This window comes from Ambystoma mexicanum, chromosome 6p, assembly GCF_040938575.1.
Source record: "Ambystoma mexicanum isolate Mex_15411 chromosome 6p, UKY_AmexF1_1, whole genome shotgun sequence".
NCBI classification, from domain to species: domain Eukaryota; kingdom Metazoa; phylum Chordata; class Amphibia; order Caudata; family Ambystomatidae; genus Ambystoma; species Ambystoma mexicanum.
This window is the reverse complement of record NC_090935.1, coordinates 56,737,074-56,757,336: the sequence shown is the minus strand read 5'-3', so window position 1 is coordinate 56,757,336 and position 20,263 is coordinate 56,737,074. Positions and strand designations below refer to the sequence as shown.

Sequence of the window (20,263 nt, the reverse complement as noted above, 5' to 3'; positions counted from 1 at the left end):
GACAGCTCCCAAGAAGTATGTCGGAATCGATTGAGCCCTTGTTTGCTTTTTGTATTTTTTAAAGTTTGTTTTAAATAAAAATGCAGTGCATTTCTATTATCCTGGAAGCTGGAGCACTTTGTTTTAACCGTTTGTAAGTCAACTGGTCAGGTACATTGATCGATATGTGTAATAGTTCAGTGTAATACTGGCATCCATATAAACAGGTCAATGTATTTTAAAAAAACACTTGATATACTTTTCTTTCCACCTGGCTGATGCGAGACCATCCATGACAGATTTTAGCAGTGGATCCTTACAAGTTTATACTTAAAACAGATAACAAAATAAGAATGCATTCTAACAAGAACATTTTTAAAGATCACTAGAACATTTTCAATTATATTAGTGGTCAAGAGGTGTTCCTAGACATATGTGTGCCACTTAGGACGAATCAATATTAAATGGAATATATATAAAAATGTCAAGCATACGTGTGGCCCTGCTCCCCTAAGCAGTCTCAAAAAACAATTGTGTGGACGGCACCATGCAACAGTGGAACGTGGTTTAAAAAAACAAAAGTACAATCTTCTCCAAGATATCTGAATAAAAGCAGAAAATATGCATGCCCTACTGTATCACACGCACACTTGTATTGCATCAACTTTCTCATATCCAAGCAAAACAGAAGCTTTCCAAGCAAACACCCCGAAAGCTTTAATGGTGGCATGCCATGGACCCCTTTCCAATGCACACTTTAAGAAAATAAATAGTATAAATATTGTGACAAATCATTGGTAAAGCCGTGGCTATATAATACACATGAGGAACATGTTCTTTCGGTGGGTGCCATAAGGCATGGCAGTATACGTTCTTTCCCAAGGCAAATGCTTCCTCACATCCAGAAACAGAAAATTCCCAAGAGGACACAGAACCTGCTAAATATTTGATGGTGTCAAGTTTATGGGATTCCAGCATAGTTTTCAGGCCCGCCACCTCTGTGTCCAACTTCCTCCGGACTTGGGTCAGTCCGCGATCTTGCTGGGTGTGCAATTCTATCATATATGTCCTCACTTCCACCATCTTCCGATCGCTATCTGCATACATTTCTTTCACGCTGCTTTTGTTTTCTGAATCGAACGTGACAATGTCATCAATTAATTGCTTTTTCAGTTGCCGGAGTTCCTTTTTTACTTTCTCATTTTGAGTACGCAAAGCAAAAAACTCACTCTTCTCCAATATTACCATATCCTTTTTTACTGAAGAAATGTGGGACATTACTTGCTGCAGGGTGATCCCCTGCTGTGCTTTGGTCACCATATCCTTGTAAACTCCTTCCATGTTGGTGTCAATGATCTTTATCAATGCAGATTCAATGATCTCCCCATGCTTGCTAGTGAACCCTTTTGCTTCCAGTAGACAGACTAAGGCGTGGGTGTCAAAGTATAATCTCTTCCCTTCGGTGGAAAAAAATCCTTCCTTTCCGACTTCCTACGGCAAAGGCGCATCACTAAATCCCTCCTGTTGCGGACAATGTGCTGCCGGATCTTGTGAGAGTACACGTAATGATGGGTTGCTAGGAGCACCAGACCAGTGCAGGTGAAACAGCGCCACCGCCAAAATCCTCCTCTAATGATCCTGCTGCCAGTAACCGTTGCAGCAGCGAGCGTCATTTTGCAGCTAGAGGTTCAAGACATCCACACAGTCGTCCGGTGGTCGGAAGTATGTCGGAATCAATAATCGTACCAATATTAAAACCAGGGAAGCCGCTTCTAGAGTTTGGCTTGTACAGACAAATCTCCCTGATAAACCAGAACTCAAAAATTCGGACTGCGGCCCTAGCCAACCGGCTCAAAAGGGTTATACCCACACTGGTACACCCAGACCAAACTGGATATCTACCGGGAAGGAATACAACGTGGAATCTCTGCAGACTCCACCACGTCATAGACAGTACGAATCAGAGAGAGGGGGAAAGCACAGTGACATCACTAGATGCCATTAAGGCATTTGATTCGGTGAACTGGGACTGGCTCCTGGGAATGCTCTCCCACTTTGGGATAGGCAAAGGGTTCCTACGCTGGATTAAGCTCCTATACAAAGATCCAAGGGACCGGGTGAAGACGGGGAGGCACGTCTCAGAGGAATGGAGCATTGCGCGGGGAACGAAGCAGCGTTGCCCCTGTCCCCGATGCTGTATACCTTGGCATTAGAACCATTTGCTGTCTTTATAAGGGCATAATACAGGGACACTGGAATAGTGATAGACGGGGAGGTACACCAAATATCAATTTATGCAGATGACATGCTGCTCTATGTCTAGGATCCACAGACATACTTGTCCGACCTGCTTGAAGCCCAGGGAGCATCCATCCTCGCTGTTCCCCTTGGCGGACCTGACAGGAGCGACCCTAACCCAGTTGCTGGACCTGGGCCTCACGTGGACCCCACTCACTTTTAGATATCTGGGAGTGAATATCTGCCATGACACCAAAGAGACGCATGAGGCAAACACACAGGCAGCCCTAGATAATACAGGGAAGGCCATGCGGTTTTGGAGCTTGTTGTCGTTGGGGATGATGGGGAGGGCAGCTTTGTTGAAGATGTCACTGCTACCCCGTCTCCTGTATTATTTCACCAATATCCCTTACAATATCCCTGGGTCATTCTTTAAATGATTACACACCATGGCATGGGAGTTCCTGTGGGGAGGAGGGAGAAACAGGGTGGAAATGAACACACTGCAGACAGACTATGAATGGGAAGGTGTCAGACTCCCGGATTTCGAACGATATTATTTGGCGGGCCAACTACAATTTGTGGTACAGTGGCTTGGAGAAGACACATCTATAGACTCAATACTCTTCCAACCGGCGGTGCAGCGGTACTACCTGAGGGAGGTCCTGTGGATAGACAAAGCCGTGTCAAAAACACTCCCTAACATGATCAAGCTGGGCATAGACCTGTGGAAAAGAGCGTGGAGAATCCAAGGCATAGGGATCCCTGCTCCAGACAAAACACTCTCACGGGATTAGTTGATGCTTGCATCATGAATATAGCAATTTCTAGAACGCAGTGGGAAGACAAGGGAGTAGCCCAAAGAGGGGACGTGTGGCAAGGCGGACGCTGGGTGGAATTTCAGACCCTGGCAGAAGAGCAGGGCATACATAATGGCCAATTCATATTGTATAACAACATGGTCCGAAAGATAAGGAAGAGATGGGAGACCATACCAGAGGCGGAGGACGTATGAGGGGCTCTGGGTGCATGGTATGACGTCTCGGAAGGAGGGCACACAGTGTCCAGACTCTGCGAACAACTACTAGGTGTCAACAACACGAGAGACTTGCAGGCACGAGTTTAATGGGAGAAAGAGCTCCAGAAACCCTTCTCGGATGGGGAATGGAGCAGAGTCCTACGCTACGCAAAGAAAGGTTCCCCCGGAACGCAAGGTTCAGACAGATGCAGCTCTATCTCATACACAGAGCATATCTAACGCCTAAAAGAATGTCAAACATGGGGAACAGACAGACCCAAGACTGCCCACGCTGCGCGACAGAGCTGGCGGATATGTTGCATATGTTCTGGTCATGCCCGAGGATAACACACTTTTGGGACACTTTCAAGGAAAAAGCATCGAAGGGAGGAATCCAAATACAAGCGTGGACACAAGAGTCTTACCTGCTGGGCTTGTTCCCGAGAGGAGGTAAGCAGAGAACACACCTGGCAAAGATGAAAGACCTGATGACAATATTGGCAAAACGCTGCATAGCAATGGCGTGGACTACAAGCACGGGACCTTCGACAGAGAGATGGTGGGCGGACCTGCAAAAATGGGCGATAGCCGAAACAACAGTGTGGACAAGGGCGACGCAAAAGGGGGAAGGCAACATTGGGGCCAAGGTATTGGCATGGAAATCCCTTGCGCAAGACCTGTTCGGAAGCGAAGGAGGAGACAGCACAGGCGAGCACAGAGACTCGGACGAGGATTAAATTAAAGGACAGCGGGAGCTCGACAAACAGGAGAGCAAGACGTCAATGGGGGGTGGCTCGGCCCACCCACAACTGAGAATAGCACAGAGTGGCAGATGAGCCCCATGGATTGAGGAGGAAGGGGACCTCGCCGTGAATCGTAAACTCCACGCGAAAGTGCCAGTAGAATGTGATGTGTGTTGTTTTTTAAAGTTATTTGTTTTTGTTTTGTTTTAAAAATGCAAATAAAAAGGTTTAAAAAAACAAACAAGGGGCCTTAGTTGGGCGTAAAATGAAAAGTGGGTTCTCTTTAGGGGGCTGTAGCTGCTCGAGAAGTGGCTTGAGGCTATGAAAAATAAGTTCCTGTTCCTAGAGAAGGGTCTACCCTTGCGGATAGAGCAACTTTCAGAATTCGGGAATAACTGGGGTGCGCAGGCTATCCCAGCCAAGGTGATTATCTTTCAAGGGATTATCGTGTTTAAAAAGGGATGGAAGTGCCAGGGGGCCACCAGTAAGTTAGGAAAGTACCCACCGACCCTCGACACAGTCCAGACCAAACTTTGGCTGTCTAGATCACTTCACTCGTAGGTGTTAACCATGCTGTTTCAGGACACTCTGGCACTTAGCCGCTGCGGGGCAGGACGATCGTCCATGGCAGGACAGTAGCCTTTGCTCAGCTCTCGAAGAAAGGAGAAGGATAGTTCTGGTGCAGCATGTCTCAGGACACAGTAGGCAAGACCTGCAGGTACTTTCAGCGACATTCACCACAGCAGGGCGATGCAATGATCAAATGCTTGTGGCGTGGCACACTCTCGTAAATCGCAACCCAGAGGAGCTAGGACAACGAGTTTTGATGGGAGAGGGCCCAGGACGACAAGATAGCGATTCCCAAAGTCTTGAGTCTGAACACGGGATGGCAGCGTTTCTGTGCGATACCCTGGGTTCAAGCTGGACCGTTCACTGAGTGGCCAAGGAACACTTCCGAAGAGGCTCTTTGCGATGGGTAAGTAGGAGATCCCGAGAGTAGTTGTTCCCACTGCTCCAAAGGGGCGAAGCGTGCTTGCAGGCGTTCTTGGTTTGCTGAAAAAGCAGGGGTCCGATGGGACAACAGTGGTGTCAGGGTGCCAAACCTTCCTAGCACATCAAAGGTGGTTCCTTGAGTTTGCTCTCTCGTTAAGGATACTTGGCTCTTTACGAGGTTCGGTGTGAACTACAGTAGATCAACGTGGAATCGATGCAGAGACCCTTCTTATCCTAGATTCGGTTTGTGCTGAAATCTCAGATAGCCAAAGGAAGATCTGCTCTCTTGCCAGACGTGGGCCAATCGTGGCCCACTTTGGTTCCAGTCATTCATGACTGCCAGACATACTGGCACCAGTAGTGTGGATTGGGACCAGACAGACCCAGCCCTCTTCCTGGGCACTAGCACACGTAACATGCAGGAGCACGTGAAAGATGCGGTTTAGGAATACCCAGGTCTCTTAACCTGGGGGAAGGCAAAGGGACAAAATGGCCAAAAGACAGAACAAAAGACTTCGTGGCATGGCCATCTTCGGCCCTCGCCACAGTCTTGGGCCAAATGTGTTAAACGTGGTATGGTCCATAAAAACGAAGTAAAAATACCTTTTTTCTTTTTTTGTTCTTTTTTTTTGGTTCAAAAGAAAACCTTTATTAAAAATATAAAACAGTTATTACATTTCAAAATTCATATTACAGATAAAATCAAGAACACCCAAAAACAGAAAAAATCCCAACATAACTACCCCACAAAACATAATCAGAGCACATTAAATCAATTCATCACAATACAAATAAAAAATGCATCAAAATACAAAAGTTACATTTGGGATATGACGCGAGTCCTCCACCATCTTCCGACCTAGACAATCAGGTCACATCACCTTGGATGATTATATTTTGGAGAAGATGATCCTCAACGATATATACAAAGTCTGTTAATTTAAGCACTAGCTTTTGGCTGTTCCCCCACAAACATCTTTCCCATATACATTCTCTACACAACCAAGATGAAGGAACAGGTACGATCCAAATATCCAACCCTCTGAAGTTCAAAGAACACAATATAGAATCAAGCTCATTAGTACAACTACAAAATCAACATCTTCCAGTTGTAATGTTCGCCAAGCTATGATTCCAATATTGCACTCTTTAATTTGTCATGAATTGATTATGTTTGAATCGCAAGTAGGCTTTTCTTGCTTTATTGCACGGAACGATCTCTAAATATCGTGCCCGCTCACCCCATTTTCTCCTAAGTTTCACATATTCATAATAAGCCTTACTGTTGCCTATTTTGTCTGACAATACACACCAATGGTAACACTGACATTTTATTTTGCAAGATGGAAGGCCAGCAATTAAGTCTTCTTTTGAGATCAGCGTTACCTCTAGGATTGCATCCATTTTGTTTTTGAATTTCAAGATGGTGGGGGGGGGGCGCTCCTCCATTATCATAACCGCCAGGTCTTCATATAAAGACTGTTTAGGCAGTGCAAGCATTTTTGCGTAATTATTAAGCATTTGCCAGTGCCATTTGGCAGACAAAGGCAATAAACCAAGTTCATGACAGATAAACATATTAGAAATCGAAGGTGCTAAGCATAATACCTGCTTCCACAACCTTCCCTGAATGAAATCCAAGAATTCCTCCATCTCAAATATGCAGATGTTTAGGGCATATAATACAATTGGTTTGACTTTTAAGAGGTAAAACTGTATACTGGGCAACAACGAGAATTTACCATATCTGTGTAAAATGATCTTCATCTGGGAAGTAAGCGACTTCAATTTTTCATTAAGCACCTCCTTCCATATAGCAACATAATAGCTGCTAGAGAGCCGGTAGCCCAGATACCGAATCGAAAGGGTCTGAGGTATGGAAGCACCATTAAAACACCAAGTAAATTTGGATGTTTTCCTCTTGCCATCTGCAAATGAGATAGTGAAAGATTTTGATGGATTTACTTGTAGGTTGTGCTTGGAGGCATAGCTATGGAACAAATTAAGTTTGGCCTGAAGTCCGAAAGGGGTACGATCTAAAAATAGCAAATCTTCTGCAAAACCAATCCAATTTAACATTAACTTACCCAATTTGACCGGGTATATAACTGCATCACACCCACCAGAATCTAAGTCCGCTAAGTATAAGTAAAATAGGACTGCGGACAGATTGCAACCCTATTTGAGTCCTTGTTGGCTATCGAATCTGTCACGGCCCCATCCTTAGACAACCTTATTCTGTAGTTTGTATTTTGATGTAGGAGTGCAATGATGGCAAACAGATGTACGGGAAAACACTGCAGTAACATCTTCTCCCATAGCACGGCTCTAATCACTGTGTCAAAGGCGGCCGTGAGATCCAAAGCTGCCATGTAGATAGGAACAGTGTTCGAATGTTTAGTTTGTTCATACAAATGAGCCATAATAGTTGCGTTTTGGGGGCACCCTAAATCTTTACGAAACCCTACTTGGACTCAGGGCAACAAATTAAGTTGCATAATATACTTCTGGATCGACTTCAAGATCAGGCGGGTAAAGATTTTTGCCAAGGCATCCATCAAGGTAATAGCCATAAAATTATTCAGATCATCTACCCTACCTTTCTTATAAATTGGTATAATGTTCGCCGAACACCAAGAAGGAGGAATGACACCTAACAAATGAATGGTATCATATTTGATCTTTAGAATTTTAGCCCACTTTGCCAGATCAACTTTAATGAGACACGGAGGGATGCCATTTGGCCCAGGCACCCTAGAACCCTTCATCTTGGAAATAGCCCCACTAATATCATCAAGAGACCACAGGGATTTTCTCAGTATCAGACTCACAAACATCCTGGATCAAATAGTTTCAAACCCCCTGGGGAGAGCATATTTACTTTTTATGTACTCCATCTAGGTTGCAGCAACTATAGCGGCTTCCTTTAAAGGTTCTGCAACCCCTGTAATGACTCTAAGCATCAACCACACGTCTGGTGTCATTTTTTAGTAGGTGGTGTATCATGCTTTGATTATCTGCAAGAGTTAGTTCATACTTTAAAGTCTTCATCTTATTTCGATGTGACTGAATAATTTTATGTTTATGATACATGTATGTATTCCCGTCATGGTTTAATAGGCCAAGATATCGTAACTGTTTCCTTTTTTCTTTCCTAAGTTTCGCATCATTCAAATTATAACAATGCCGATGCATACGAACCACATTATAGCATTCTGTTTATGTACCATCTCATTCACATGTGCCTGTATTCTCCACCTATTTTGAAGTTCCGCTAGTATACATTCAGGACCATACCGGGTGGATGGAAAAGAGAGCAAGGGATCATCTGTTATACTTAGAGTCAACTTATGACACGATTTGGGGTACCATCTCACAGATATAGGTGAATGATCAATTTCAATAAGTGCCAAAGCAGGCACGGATATATATCGGCACATCGGCACATTCAAGAACAATTTCAAGGCCAGATGTTCACGTCGGGTCCACTAATCTAAGGAGGCCAGTCGATACAAAAAAATAATCAATCATAGAACTAGAAGACCCTTGTGACCAAGTAGTCCTACAACCCCTCCTTAGGAGGTACTAGTTGTATGTCCCATGCCATTTACGTATCGAATGGGACACCGGGACCCGAAAAATAGTCCCTCTTTCACTTCTCACATCAAAGCAAGTGGAATTAAAATCCCCCCTCTCCTCCCACAATAACCATAATGCCCAGATTTCGGATGAGTGCCTCTTCAAGAATATTAACCATCTGATCACTCACCACTGAGTAGGGTATAGACAATCTATTCCAGTATAAGCAAATAACTAGGACGCCCCTCATGGTACCACCTGGAAGACTGGGTTCAAAAACTAAAAGGGCCTTATCAGAAAACACAAAATTAGAAACAATCCTACATGCTTTATCAATCAGTATCACAAGGCCAACAGAGGGGCGCCCATGCGGTCCTCTTTTTGCTACCTGAAAATATGTCATAACCCTCCACATCAAATCGCGCCAAGTGCATAGTCTCCTGAATCAGAATGACCCCCCGGCGTGACCCTACATCGAGGTGTGTGGCCCATTGCTGAAAGTTTCTCATGCCACACGAATTCCATGATATAACTGTCACCCTGGAGTCATAATTCTAATGTTTCTCATTTGAGATATGTGCCTCAATTTGCGGTGCATGGTTTGACCCCGATAATCCTGTGAACGCAACCGCAAAACTCATGAACTGCCTAAATAGGTCTTCGCTGAATTGTGGGGGGACATTTCCAAGCGACAGACCCATAGGCAACTCGATCCTCACTGGAGGCGTTTCGACAAAAGAGGTTGCTTGTTCTTCAGAACAAAATATAGACAGGGTAAGACCAATCAGCTCAAAATCCTCTCTTTGTTCCCAAATTAATTTCATGATAATATGGGAGTGGTACCAGCATATCATCCTAGTTGGATTATTGGATGATAGTCGGACCCAATCAATATGTCAGATCTGATTGTTCTTAAAAAAGGGATGGCCTGAAAGGCCTTAAGCATAGCCGATCGATTTAATCTGGTTTTCCCATTGGGTGAGGACTTACATTCCCACCCCATAATAGACGGCATTTCCGGGGTAAGGACCCATGCCTCAAGAGGAGGCTCAACCTCCATATGACCCATAATAGGATCCGAGTCCCTAATATTACCGGCGGATTTAGAAAGGGCCTTTAGACAGCTCACAGGCTGCAACCCCGCTTTCCCACCCCCTCATTTACATTTGGGGCGATGGAGTTAACTACATGAGTACTGGGGCACCTAGATTCAACTAACTGGGATTCTAAATCTCTCCCTATCCCATTAGACAAAGGCGTCTCCACAGGGACGTGTCTCCCCTCTAACTTCCCACTTCCTTTGTGCACCATGTAAGGGGGTTTTACCCCACCAAAACCTTTAATTCTATTTGTCGCTTTTTAGTATGAATTGAGGGATAACATTTTAATAAGACTGATTGCTTTTGTTTGATAGAGCCAAATGCCTCCTCATTAAGCGGCACATCATTCATTTTAGCTCTAGGCTCTAATTGTAGCACTGGATCATGTGTTTTTTGAATTCAATATTCTTCCCTTGGGTGACTGGTTTGATCGATCAACATTCCCAAAATCAAGGTTCAGTAAAAGATTCTTGGTTGAGCTGTTGTAGATCTATGATCTCATCTTCATTAGATAGATTACATAAGTCCTTGCTAAGTAAGCCATGATTATCGTTTTCCTTTAAAAAATCGTTCTTGGACTTTTTTGCAATAGCACTGAGAGTCTTAGCTTGATGGACCCTTCGTTTCTGTGCCCTGGCTGACAATTCTTTTTGTTTTCTAGTCAGCACTGGCTTTAGACTAGATTCTTGATCAATAGTCAACATATTGGGCACAGGTTGCCCATAGTTTGCCTGCAACTCGTCCTCCAAGTCTATTAAGTTGGTGAGTGCAGAGGGACTGTCAATAGGCTCCTGATTTGGATGCAAGTCGTCCAAACCCTCCTGTCCCTCATTATGGGGGAGCTCCTGCTCACCATGGATTACTTGCTGCCTCACTATTAGCCCCTGAAGGATTTTCTGAATGGCCAACAAATTTGATCTCAGCATCAAATTCAACTCAGTCATCGGCAAGCCCGATTTTGGATCTCCCTTCGGCCCATTTGAGGCTGCTAATTTGGAAAAGGACTTAATGGAAGCTGTTTGCGTGGCCATATCCGCTGTGGCAACCCTTGTGTTATTTTTACCAACAGCTAGCACAACAACTGCATCACAAACAAATAGGCCTTCAATCTGATTCACTTTGGATAACATCTCCACAAGTGATCCCTTCATAACTGCGATTTCACAATTGGTCGGTTCATGACCCTTGTCGAGCAAATTTAGGATCCTAGTCAGCACAGGAAAATCAGTGCCCCATGCTGATGAATCCAACGGATGCTGTTCCACTTGAGCACCTACTTCAGAGGCCCTCGTCCCAGAATTTTGTAAGGGTGTACCTATATCCAGGTCCGAGAGCATTAGCGCAACCAACGGCTTTGATTAACTTGTGCATCAGTTGGATAGCTGGATTTTAAGTTACAAAACTCCTCCATAGAGTAATCAACTTTGTGGGTACCCCTACGGATGCCCCCCTCCCTCATAGGGACGATACTCTCAGGTATTTTACTAAACATATGTACATTTTCTATACCATACCTACTTTGATTAACCGGGGTGGAGGGCCAAGAGAAAACCTCATACGTTTCCATAACTCTGCCTCGATGGCTGGGGCAATCATGGAAACATCGGTGATTTTGCACCTACATGCCTCAATTCACATTTTCCTTAATAGCTCTGAGCGTTCATGCATTTCAACTTCAGGGCTATGTACTCCATTGCCATCCTATGTTCAACTTTATTCATATCTTTCAATTTAAATGTCCTTTAAATGTCGTTAGTGGAGTATGCACCTCTAAACTCCCCTCCACTAGATATCCCGCATGTACTTGCTACAAGTGTTCCCTCTAAGCTGTGTGCCTGTGCGCTTGCCCAGCTTCCTTCTGGGTGCCGCTCAGAAGATTTTTAGCAGCGCACACAGACAATTCTCACCTATTCAGAAATATTTAATAAGAGACAAGCCGCAGCAATTAAATGAAATGTGCTTTCTCTTAAAATAAGCAACTAGTTTTGATATTCTGCTAATTTGCATTACACTACTATGCAAGGGTGATCGTTGTTAGGGAGAATTCTCATTTATGGCTATTTTCCCTCACCTCTGCTGGACTTCTGGAGTTCATTTTTTTCCACTTGGTAAGAGTGAGAACTTTCCCCCACTCTTACCTGGGTTTTGCTATTTGTTTCTACCTGTTTTTGTGATTGTGGACTATGAAGTACACCACTTCAGTAGCCCCCTTCTTTTTGTGTGTCACACTGCATCTTCAGTGCTGTGGCACAGGGTTGCCTTTGAGACTTCCCTCGACTCCATTTCTGAGGCGACTACTGTCCCCCAGAAAAGGGTAAAGTTACCATTAACTTTACTTAGTCAATCTACCACAGATCCAGTACACCCCATCTTTCATGGAGTACTGGAAAGGGTTAATTCGTATCCCTTTTTATCTGTACCTCCTAGAGCATTGTTTCGCTCTTTTAACATTTAGACTTGGCTGGTGGCAGTGCTATCTACCCTAACTTTTCTACCGCGATTATATTAGATAAACGTGGTACTGTTCTTGGCTATTATATTAGCCTCGAACATAAACCCACTTGACCAAATCGTCTTTCTCTTGGCTGCGGTTGGGTTTATTCACCATTTCTTTTTGTTAAAGTCCTTCTTGTGTTTTACTTTGAGCAGCAAACTAGGTTCGTCTTCTTTGTTCACTGTCTTTTGGCGGGCTTCTGCCCAGAAGCCCTCCTCAAGGCGCCTGGATGTCTAGGTGGGCTGAACGTGATGGAGGGGTGTAGTCACCCCCCTGCCCAGGGTATCCTAGGAAACCCAAGTCACACTTTGTCATGATTGTCCAGGGTAGTTGTCTGGGCTGGACAACCCCCCTGCTGGGTGATTGACAGCCAGGCTGCGTGAATGGGGGTTTTTCGCATAAAAAGCAGGTCTCTTGGACTAGAAGACAGCGAGTCGCCAATGGAACTACAAGGAACCGAAGAGAAGCGGAGAGAATGACGGCTACTGCAACTACCCCGTCCCGGTGAACCCTGCTGCAGTCCTGAGCTATCTGCCCTTCAACGACTCAGAGAAGATCCAATCCAGAGTCTTCTTCCCTTGAGCTTGGTGGGGATAACCAGCTCATCTTCTACAGCCAGAGGATCCTCTTCCGTGGTCGAAATCGGTGCACACTGCTGTAGTGGTCCGGAAAGCCACCTGAAGAGCCTCTCCTGTTTTTAAGGAGCGCACCTTTTATTCTGTGTCGCTGCTTCCAGCCTCATCCCTGTGTGGTGCAGACCCTCTTCAGACGTCCTCCTTCTCAACGAAGCTCCAGGAATCGTGGGTCTGCGGGAAACCAACAGGAATAACTGCCCGGACACCAGCTGCACCATTGGAACAGGGTACTGTGTTCTGTTGAGGAAACTGGGTGAATCCCTTTCTTCTTCATTTCCAAGGCTTGCCCTTGTCTTCCCTCCTTCTTATAACTTTTGCTTCTGAACATTGACAATATCAAAGTACTTTTGGCTACGTTGAATCATGAACTGTCGGACCGTGTCATCTTCGGCAACTGGCCCCGGTGTCTTTCGACCCTGGCTCCGGCCCTATGACTTTTGAACTCCTGTCTCTGAGTGTTTCTTGATTTTGCCTGCCTAACCAAAATATTACCTGTGATTTTTGCCTCCAACTCCCTCTGGGTATCTCAGGTGCTAAGTGTGTTTTTGCTCCGGTAGCATTTCATGTCACGGATATGCGTTTGTTTAGTAGACCAAACTGTCAAAAAGTGATCGCACTCGTATTCGCGGTAACGTGTTTTGTGCCTAACACCGGTTCATTCCAACACAGGGTACTTACATTGAGACTTACTGTACAAAGTGAATTGGTTAGTTGTAGCATATTTAACGTGTGGTTTTTATTGAAGTTTAATAGAAGTGTTGTGTTTATAATGAATGGTTTAAAAATAAATGTACTTATATTTTTCTACCTGAAACCTTGAGTGTTTGCTTGAGTCACAGTAATTGTGGTCCCTTTGTGTAATCTCTGCTACTGCTCATATACTCTTGAGATAAGCCTGGCTGCTCCGCCACTGCTACCACTCTGACATAGTAGTGCAGGCTTGTACCAAAGGTAAAACTTGTATTGCCAACTGTTGTCTTAATTGTGTGTAGTGGTCCCTAAGGGCACTGCACAGGATTCTGCCTAACAACCGTAAACACCTAAAATCCCTAACAGCAAAATACACACATAAGAGGTTAAAAACTAATGTGAAAAACTGGCTCCATGAACAGAAGAATCTAACCAAGATATGCCTGCACAAATTAACCAAATGTTCCCATCCCTCCCATGACTCCTAAGCTTCATTCTACCACACATTGACCTTATGACTCTGACTTCTGCCCCAGAACACATTAAGATGGTACCGGACAACCTTGACGACTCCTCTCTTGGCTCTGCGAAAGGTTAACAGACGGGTACCTACATCCACTGGTTTTATGTTTGTTGTAATATGAATAATATGGATATCGTTCCCGTGCCAGAATTTCTGTTACTCATTGTGCCTTACCAAAAGCGTCATCTACACAATACAATCGAACTACCAGCTGCAATATCGGATACTGGGCCTCATTTCACGGTAGGCGGTAAGGGTTTACCGGTACCGTTAAGGGCACCGGTACCGGTAAACCCTTACCGCCTTACTACGAGGTCCCTTTGCGGGACCCGACTTTAACGGCTGGTTTTACCAGCCGTTAAGGAACGGGCCCGCTAAGGGACCTTGGTGCTAATTACGGTACCGCAATTTGCGTTACCGTAATTAGCACCTTCCCCATTCCCATTGAGCCCTATGGGGGCAAAAATGGGAATGGGTAAGTGCCTTGGTGAATGGGGAATTACCGCCCCCGCTCACCTTGGAGTAGGGCAGTAATTCTGCCATCCACCAAGGCGGACACGGTAAAATACCGGCGGCAACCATGGCGCTAATGGCGCCATGGTTACCGCCTCCCGTGTAATGAGGCCCACTGACTGTAAGTAAGCGGGCTACCTGTATGTGTAACCTTATCCCATACTTCCTCTTCTGTGTACATAAGTCACGCAAGTGCTTTGAAGCGGCCCCTTGCAAGTTAACGCATTATAAAACTCAAATATTTATTTGCCCTGAAAGGATTTTGAGAAGACAAATGTGATGCTCAGTATCTCCTACTTTAGCATTACTAACATTACCCTATAAGTGGAGAGCAACATTGCAATATCATTTAATTTGCCTACAAGGGATAATTGGTATGGACCTTGCCTGGGATTACTCGTCCATAGTATCAGGGTACCAGATATTCAGACAGGAGAATGCTTTTCACACAAGTGTGCAGAGTCCCCTTGGGCATAGACCGTCACACATATGGTAAATCGCTGCTATGCAAAATCAGTTTCACCGAACACTGTGTAATCCTACACAATGATATAAGGGTGGGGTATGTTGCAAACAATCTTGTATGCACTGCAAAAGAACTGCTTACATGCAGAGTCATGACATTCTTAAAATGCACATAATATGTTAAGGCATTAAATATGCCTTGCTTGCAAAGTATTGTGGGTTTGCAAATATCCCAATGAGTGTTTACTGCTATAATACCTCCTAGCACAGGGGCCGGGGAAGGGTATGGGTGGAAGAGCACTTCTTCTTGCGGGTGATGAACAAAGCAGCACATTTTTAAAAAGTCAGACGTTTCGGCAGTACATTTAAAGAAATGTGTTGCTTGTTTGCTAAACAATAGGAAATTCTAGTACCCATCTAGACAACAGCACCTTACTTCTCTTTCTATGCTCAGCTGCTGAGGGCTTTTCAATATAACCATGTGCTGTATATCGTCTCTAGCATTTCCCTGCATCTTATTTAACTTACAACAAAGAATTACAGAAGAGGGATCCATAGTTACAGAAGAAGGGACTCAATCTGTTGTATCTCTTGAGATTTGATGCCATTAACTTAAAAGGCATATATATGTGATTTTCTTGCTCAGGGATCCATAATAAACCTCAATAAAGCTCTTGTTGAATTTGTCTAGGATCTGAGTGCAAGGGTGGGCAAAACTATAGACTACATTAAGTTCCCTGTCATTTCACTTTTTGCCAATAGGGATATTTTCTGCTTATTAGAAGATGTTCTTCCCCTTACAATTCCTGTTGAGATCAGGCATTGATATTATTAGAGTTCCTTCCTATGCCACTGCTCTACTGGTCACTAATTTGAAAAATTATCAGTGGGGCTTCGTGGGTTGAAGCAACAAAATGTTCATTGCTTCTCATTTTTGTTGGGCACATTTTAATTTTAGTGAGTAAAAATGGATGGAGTGTATGTCTCTTAGCTGTAAGGCTGGTGTTATCACTACCCAAAGAACAATGTAATGTGGATACTAAGCACAGGCACAGGAATAATTGATCACCATATTCTGAGATGCAGTTATTCTGATGCAATTATCATCCTTACACAAATTAGTAGAAGCATGTTCTCCTGGCCCTTGAATTACAAGTGGCACTTGACCTATCAGCATGTTTTATGACATCTTGCTTTTAATTGCCATTAATCCATCTGCAAATGTTGTATTCTGTCTGAATTTCTTGACAGCCAAATAAGTTTATGACAAGAGAATTTGTGTTTTACTAGTCAGTTACGCACATGGAAAATAATGTGTGCACAACAGCAAACCAGTTCTGCACATAGAGAAACATTATTAGAGGGAACATTGCTTACTACTGTACCATTAGTGGTTGGATTTACAGGCATTACTGGGAACTTGAGAGGGGGGGGCATCAGCCAACCTGGAGGGCACCAGGGGAGCTCTGTCAAGCTCTTCTTGGTTTACCAATGTGCACTCCACCACAGTTCTGCTGGCCCCACTATGAGGTGTCAACTCCATTGATTAGCACACTGTCCTTAAAGTAGTGCTTGGTATTACCTGGAATACTAGCAAAAGCCTCTGAGACTCTAGGCTCCCAGGAACCCAGGGATACTAAGACTACTTCAGTTTCTATTCCACTAGGGAAGGAGTCCGAAGAGAAGAGAAGGGAGTCCCTCTGATAATTTCTTCCTCCTCATATGTGGAGAAGGCCAGACTCACAGAGTGGACCCCCAATGTTTTGACCTTATATCTGGGGACCACCCCTTCACATGTAGGGTCATTACGACCCAGGCGTTAAGGGGTTAACGGCGCCATAAAAGGTTGCAGCACCGTTAACCCCTTAACGCCTTACTATGAGGTCCCTATGAGGTCCCTTTGCGGCTTCTGACCTTAACGACTGGTCTGGACCAGCCGTTAAGGTAGGGACCCACAAAGCAACCTTGAAGGTAATTACGGTACCGCAATTTGCGTTACCGTAATTACCGCCTTCCCCTTTCCCATTGAGCCCTATGGGGCAAAAATGGGAATGGGGAAGGGCCAATGGTAAATGGGGAATTACCGCCCGCCAACCTTGGAATACGGTGGTAATTCCCCATTTCACCATGGCGGAATTGTTAAATTACCAGCGTTAACCATGGCGCTACTAGCGCCATTGGTTAACGCCGGGGTTGTAATGAGGGCCATGGTCTCTTGTTCCACAAGCCACACAAGATCCACTGGGTCTTGGGCCATAGGGAGGATATCTGTAACCAGAGCTATGCTTGGGAGAATGATTCCCACTATTCTGAACATTCACATGTGACTAACCCATGTTATGTTTTTTGTGGCCCTTGTGGGAGGAGGTTTTATCAGATCCCCCACCCTTCTTATCCTTGTGCTTTTTCCCCTCCTCCTGCTTACCAGAAGCAGGCTTGCCCTTATGGGACACTCTGCTTGACACCCATAAATCTGCTGCACTGGCCAACTTCTTCGGATGTATCTCCTTCGTATCACCCAAATGCTGCTTAAACTAAGGGGAACAAGAAGCAAAAATATGTTCTAGCATGACAAGACATATCATACCCTCAAAGGTGGAGACCTTATAGCCTTCCATCCAGCCAGTCTAGATTTCTAGAAGGAATCAGTTACATATGAGACCCAAGTATTACCTTCTTTCTTTTTGTAATCTCTGAATCGTTTCAAGTATTGTACAGGAGTACTTTAAGACCAGAGTTTGCTTTAATTTCGCAACGTCTTTTCTGTCAGCCTTAGGTATTTCCATAATGGCATTGCAGCCAGAATGGGGTAGTCGACTGTGCAACCATTAAATTATATGATATGATATGATAGGTTATTTATAACGTGCTTAATACCCAGAGGTTTCTAAGCGCGGACCCTGGGATCGAACCTTCGTTGCTCCATGTCGTGTTGCTTCCAAGGTGAGCACGTTGCCCCTAAGCTATCCTCCCGTTACAACCACGCACTCTTATCAGCACTTCTTGCACGTCACATACATACTCAAATTCAGTCAACCAATCCATGATGTCAATCTTGTCATCATCCACATTAAACAGATCTTTTGGGAGAGGAGGAGCTAGACCCATTATCATATCCTCTAGAAGAGCCATTGGCAGCGTGTAACCTAGCAAGCTCAAGCTGGTTATCCCTGTCCTTCTGTTTCTCTGCTTTCTCCAGTTTTAGCTTAGCCATGCTGAATTCAAGCTCCTTCTGCTTAAACAGCATCTCTAAACTTTTGAATTCCAGTAGGGCCTCAGCCACAGAGCCAGCAAAAGAAGCATGGGACTCAAATTCATCCTGATCATCACCTGTCTCTTCGATGAAGGAAGCAACAGTCCTGTCAGCCCTGTTACTGTGAGCAGCCCCAGCACATTCTACATTGTCATCGGAGGGACAAGCTGAGATCAACTTTTGTAGGAACAAAGGGGAGGGCGTCCTACCACATTAATTTGCATTAAACAATCCCTGCATTTAATAGTTTTATATGTATCTGTAAAAAACCCATCTTGGTTTATCACCCATGATTTCACGTTTTTTCTCTAATGACAATTCATGAAGTAATTGATTAGTTTTCATGTTATGTTATTGCAAATCGGAATGGCAACTAATTGAATTATGTTTCCAATCTATTTTTTGCTTTGCTCCTATTTGATTATGTTTGCAAAATAAGTGGGCATGTGTTGTTCATATAAAACTATTAAATGTTATGGTTGATTGAATTCATTCCATTCCTTTTCTTTGACATTTTAGTTGAATTAAGCAGCCTAAAAGTCAATGTCATCATTCTATGTGTATTTATTTCTCGTCTAATTATGAGTTCACAAACTTGTTGATACTTAGTATGTCAGAATGGAGCTTATCTCTGCAGTAAATAAGGAATGCAGGGATTGTTTAATGCAAATTAATGTGGTAGGACGCCCTCCCCTTTGTTCCTACACAGTTCAGCTCTATAAAGCCCTACCACTTTTTTGAGCAGTCCCTTCAGTTACGTAACATGAGATCAACTTTTGTGCTAGAGGCTGACAAGCCTCTTTCAGCACAGATCTTTCTTAGCTTTTCAGATCTGGAAGCACTCAAAGTTATGTCTGAAATTGCTTCCATGATACAAGTGAGGCAGGTGGCTTACAGTTAAATTTAAACTAAGGTCACTGGGGGTCATTATGACTCTGGCAGTAGCCATGCTGGTAAAACCGGCACGGCTGCCGCCGGAGTCATTTTTTTACCAGCACTCGGCTTCGGGGACTTACCGGGGGATTCCAGCCACAGCAGACCCGGTAATTCCCCGAAGCCAGGTGCTGGTAAAATTTGCTCCTCATTTCCATTGAGCCACATAGGGCTCAATGGGAATGGGGAGGTCAGATGCACCGGCACCATTCCTGAATGGTGCCGGTGCATCCAACATGGTCTGCAAATGGGTGCCTTCCTGCCCGCTAGGTCAGACCTGGCGGGCGGACAGGCACTCGCTCGCAGACTCGTAGTTTGCCAGTCTGGAAACAATGGTACCAGCAAGCTTACCGGTACCATTGTTTCTGGACTGGCAAACTTATAATGAGGCCCACTGTGTTTTCTGTGTAAGTAGAACCTGGGTATTTCACCAGTGCGCAACAATGGGTACCTCCGATCTTATCCCACACCTGTACACCAATTTGTTAAGATGGATTTCTAAACTCTTACCTGGTGGGCAGATGTTTAGGAGGCCGCCCTAGTTTAGTGGAACAGGGGAACCTTCTGGACAAACTAGACCAATCTACGGTACCCTGGCAGGCCGTGTTGACTAAGTCTCAGCAGGGGTTAGAGTGATCGGAAGCCCACAATGAGTACACACAGTAAAACTCCACAGATTACCCTTAAACAGATGTATATCAAAAATAAATGTATTATAGGCCTTTATAACAAAACACAATTAAACCACAGTTATCAAAAAACAATTACCACACACACCTATTCATTATGTAACATATATACAATAATGTGATTAGCCTAAGGCTGATGATGGGTGGAGAAAATAACAACAACCTGCAACAGAAAAGGGTTAGATCAGCACATGTATCAGATTACGCAGTTCTACATCAACAATCCCTAATTTATGTAGTCCAGCCCTATGAAGTGAGGAGCCTAGTGCTAAAGGTACAGTTGTGCGTTAACAACGCGCGGTCGTGCCTAAAACAAAAAGAGGGTTCATTTAAGGGCGCTGTAGGTGCTCAGGAAGAGGCTCGAGGCGATGAAGAATAAGTTCCTATTCCTAGAGTAGGGTCTTGCGTACAGAGTGAC

At 44.3% G+C, this 20,263-nt stretch overlaps 1 protein-coding gene and 2 pseudogenes across 1 annotated transcript in view; 1 reads left to right on the top strand and 2 right to left on the bottom strand.

The window, feature by feature from the left end:
• The window catches only part of LOC138511205 (uncharacterized), a 761,242-nt gene that overhangs the window by 173,887 nt on the left and 567,092 nt on the right, over positions 1–20,263 (top strand). The window lies entirely within an intron of this gene.
• The window catches only part of LOC138510660 (long-chain-fatty-acid--CoA ligase ACSBG2-like), a 502,504-nt pseudogene that overhangs the window by 200,829 nt on the left and 281,412 nt on the right, over positions 1–20,263 (bottom strand).
• On the bottom strand, positions 618–6,471 carry LOC138511083 (mitochondrial calcium uniporter regulator 1 pseudogene; annotated as a pseudogene).